Consider the following 4,983-nt stretch of genomic DNA (forward strand, 5'->3'; position numbering starts at 1 on the left):
TGATATAATGACTCCAAACATATCAATAGGGCACCCAGATTGTTGAGGTGAAAGCCAGGCTTAAAGAATTCTACTTACCGGATCCAAAAGTGTTGATCATCAGCTTGTCTCTGTCTCGCCTATCAAATATACATATGCTTTCTTGGCTGAAATCCATTTTAAGGTCGAGGGAGACCATTTGAATGGCCAAATTACTGAATGGCTATGCGAATGGCTGACCGTGCACATTTCACTAATCATAGATGTCAAGTGTCCTCGATTTTCCTGGACTCCTGAGGAGAATGGGGCAGAGTTTATGTAGACTGTGCCCAAAAGTGGACATTTCATGGCAGACTGGGTGCATTATCAGAGGGTATTGAAGTGATGAGATGATAGGGGCAGAGCTTAAGCATGTTCAAAAATGTTGGCAATAATGAAGTATATATTTTAAGCTGTCAAAAGCACAGTAATAAACATAATTTCCCAAGGTGGGCATATTGTTACTCGCCTGTGTTGGCTTCAGGGCCAAGCCCTGCTCCCCTGTGGCTGCTGTCTTTTGCTGTAGTCCACGGCAGTTTTATCAAGTTACCCAGTAATCTCCTAGGCCTTTTAAGGCTGATTTAGACAACTGAGTATGTCTGAGTATTCAGTAAGCTTTGTTTTCAGCTACCATGTGCTTTGGAGTTTGTCTCATCATCCAGTTCTTTCAGCAGACAGTCATCCCTTCAGCACATTCCTGTTTGTTTCTCCACTGTCTACATTTACTTCCTGGCTCATACATGCTTGTTAACTCTTCATTTGCTGTAAGCATAACAAACTCTTCTCCCATATTGTTCACACTACAAACCCTGCTGCAACAGTGTGCGATTTCTCTACTAGCAAGTATTCTGTTTGCCTGTTTATCATTGCTACCAAGGACCATCTGTCTGATGATAGCATATAACTCTATATATAATCATTTGTTTGTAGCAAGTCATGGAACGATAATACATCTACAAGGAAATTCAATTTACATTGATGTTATTCAATGCGATTTTATTGTTTCTTATTATGACCAGGGATCAACTGTCCCATGGTCACTGCAGCCTACCATGTGATCCTCTGCTTTGTTTAGCTTCTTCTTTCCTCTCCCCCTCAGCGTCCTCTTCAGAGACCTTCAATATGCATCAGGGCTACACGGTTCGGTGCGACATCACAATGTGCGTGACCGGAGGTCTAATCAGCCATGACATCAGGGGCCTACTCAGCACTGAAGATGCCCAAAGAAGATCTTGGACATTGGGAAAGAAGAGGCAAAGGACTGGACGGTGGACTACAATGGCAGTGGGACTGATGGATGGCCAGGTGAGTATTTTGTTTTACCCCTTTCCCACCCTCTTCAATTCGGTCACATGGAGTTTGGCTGGCTGCCATTTGACTAAATTAACATAAAGTGAATAGCAAAATGTTTAGTTTGAGGAGAATCTATGATTTTCCAGTATTTAATCACAGTATTATAATTTTATAGTACAGTATTTTGAGCACATCCAAACATTCAAGGAAAAAAAACACATTAAACATAAATGATGATTTATTTTCATTTGAAGAAGATAATCAATAATTATAAAATAACAATATCTAGAAGTAGTTTTGCAATTTGTGGGCTTAGGTTAGTAATATTTTTTGATTATTACTATTTATTTATTTTACTCACTTATATAATGTCATTAATTCCACAGCGCTTTATAGACATTATCGGCATTACTATGTAGTTATTACCCTTTATTGTCTTAGGCCAATGGGCTTCGACCTTCAAGTTATTACGGATGGACAACTCTTAGTAAAAAATGGTAAAATCACAAAGTTTAATGTTTATTTCCAGTCTGAGACTAAATATTTTAGTAATTATAACCGGAAAAAATGAACTGGAATATAAGATGGTATACATACAACGTGTAGGAGCATGTTCACATTGGCCATTAAACAAACACAACCTAAGATAAAAACAAAATGATCATGTACCCTGCTGTAACTAATTAAAAAGTAAAAGCAAATAATTAAAAAGTAAACACTGTTATTGATAAAAAAAATCTTAAAGCCATCCCACCGCGGAAGGTGTACCCAAATCGGAACAGTCCTATACTGTCTCTAGTATTAAAACCTTACCATGTGTTAAAAACAACCTGACATTGAGGTCATTTTTGACATATGGTAAGGTTAATACTTGAGATAGTATAGGACTGTCCCGATTTGGGTACACCTTGTCGCAGTGGGATAACTTTTACACTTATTCTTTTTTATCAATAACAGAGTTTACTAAGTTTCCTATGTTATTTATATTTACTATTACTTTTTACTTATTTACAGCAGGGTATATGCTCATTTTGTTTCTATTTTGCGAATTTATTGCCTTTGGACTGATGTCATCACACGGTCAAGCTTTTCGTTTATTAGCAATTAACTGTCTTAGAGTATTGACATGTTGAGGAAGTCCACTCACAACATCGGTCACTCTGATCCTGTGAGGGTCATAAACACAGTCCTCTTCTAGGTTACTTGCCACCATGCCACACCCTGGAGGAAGCCATGCACTGTCGTATCCCTCATCATGCCAGGTGAGCCGCAGTGGGTGACCTATGTTGTCAATCTTCTTAACCTTTCCCACTCTTACGGAAAGCTTCAAAACAACTTTCTGATCTGCCTGTGATACGTTTAGAGGATATCTCGAAGCCTTCTGTACATCTCTACTAACGTAGACTCCTCTCCCCAACATCCCACCAGCAGAAGCTTGAAATCCATTGTTGATGATATTATGAGCTGCATTTACACTTGTCCCATGGTACATGGTGTAGAATCTTCTTCCAGGATATTTTTTTGCCATTTCTTCAAAAGAAATTTGGGAGTGAGAACCTGCAACCCAGAAAACAAGTTTTACTGTGTTAATTGTGCAGCAAGATGGAATTATCAGATTCAAAGCTTGCATTGTCCTAATTACGAAGAAGATGATAGACATCATAGTGTCATACAAATATGTAGAGTTATTATTCGGTGATTGCAGAGGTAGCATCTGACTACAGAGATCTTGTTAGGAATCTAGCAACTCAAATAGGTGCCATGGAGATCTTTGGCTTTAGCCGCTCTTCTTAGCCGGCCCCGGAGGATCCCTGGTATTCAAGTTTTCATGCCTGTGCTGGGATTTAGACTGATTTGCATGGGATTGGGGGTTGTGAGTATAAAGTCAAAGCTTCATCGTGAAGGAAGTTGAGGGAAGAATGGATACATACGAGGTGACAACCAGAGAGTCAAGTGCAATGACAAAATGAGAAGAAGCAATGTAGTCTGAGAATAGCCAAACGCAAGTACAAGAAATCGAAAATGGATAAAAAGCAGAGAGAGTAGTGACACTGTCAAAGGGTCAAGCCCAAGTACATGTGGAGCAAACAAGGGTCACTACAAAGCTCACTCCAATAATAAGTATGTCAGGCTAAAAAATCATTACAATAACTGGCACTGGCAGGGGATCACATAGAGGCTTAGACTTCTAAAGGCAGCAGCGGTAATTTGATTTGATGCTGAAGATGGAACTGAAGACAGATTTGTAGACAGATTTTGAGCTTTTAAAAGTGACTAGTTAGTGCATGGTAAAAAAAAAAGTGACTGATAAATAGATAAAGAGACTTATTTCTCTAATGAGATACTGTATATTACAATTTTTTTAGATCTTTTTGCAATTTTTCCTTACTACTTGCCAATGCCTGATGGCACTATAGAACACTGTTCTGCAATCAAAGTGGTCTCTATGCATGTGACCAATGTGATCATTTATCTGTTTTAAAGGGAACTTGTCATTCTGATTTACCTAACTAAACCAAGGGCATGCCACTACACTGTCTGTCCATACAAGATTTCCCCACAGATTACAGGAGATTTCTAGAGGTTTCAGTAGCGAGACCCTTCCAAAAACCTGCCAAAAAGAAGGGTTAGAGCTGTCGTCTTGTAGATTTGCATGGATTTTGAATGTTCTCCTAGTGTTTGCGTGGTTTTCCTTCCAGATGTCAAAACCATAGGTTAATTTGACCCCAATGTATATATTTATTTTTCATATAGTAAAATATAGTTTATTTGCCCCATAAGTGACAGGAATGAATAATATGAATGGTGGCAATTTGTGTACAGTCCCATGGAATATGTTGGTGCTCAATTCAGACCCATAAATAAAATAAATATACTTTTTACATGGCTTAGAAATGACTTAAATCAACACAGACATAAGACTCAGTTTTTATCGACTTTGAATTGCCCCATGATGGAAATACAACAGGTGCCAATGGTGTCCATGATGAAGGGGGTCCGGCACCATTCTTATTTTTCCATTTCTGTTCCTAATATTTGGTTGGTGCTTACCTGGATTTGTTGTCCCACGTGCACAGCAATATGGAGGCCTTGTAAGGTTGGAGTTGGCCAAAAAGCTGGTGCAGCCTATAGATCCCGGTGGCTTAGATGGTCGATCAATTAAAAATGTGTAGGATAAGACAAACACGGCTTCTTTAAGTGCTTTACTCAAGAGGCAGCGTCTAAACTAACTCGCTTCCTGCAGATTTTACTGCTGAATATTTTAGTATTTATGAAGTTATGAAAACTGTGTGTCATATTCCAAAGTCCAAAGATAAATTGCTGTAATTTCTTCTCTTGGAAAAGTGAAAGTCAGAGCAGGATTTAGAGAAAACCTAGCCCAGGTACAAGGAAAAAAGAAGACCAAGGTGGCAGCAAAGTTCACGTTTGTGCCCAGCAGTAGGGAGGAGTTGTTACTTGTCTGGTTAGTTATCCAGAGGAGATAGTTTGTTACAGCTGCTAGCAATAGGCAAGTATGGAGGACGTCTCAGAGACTGCAGTCGGACCACCTGAGGTCATCCCCTATTGCATCACTTTAATCATTTCCCATGGGGCGATTTACTGGTCAAATGTTGCAGATTTCTGCTTTCAGCAGAATCATCCACCACTCAGACTGTAGGAGAATTAACTGTT

The sequence above is a fragment of the Phyllobates terribilis genome, unplaced genomic scaffold, assembly GCF_046119375.1.
Source record: "Phyllobates terribilis strain yellow unplaced genomic scaffold, ASM4611937v1 Scaffold_12__6_contigs__length_324123572, whole genome shotgun sequence".
Taxonomy (NCBI): Eukaryota; Metazoa; Chordata; class Amphibia; order Anura; family Dendrobatidae; genus Phyllobates; species Phyllobates terribilis.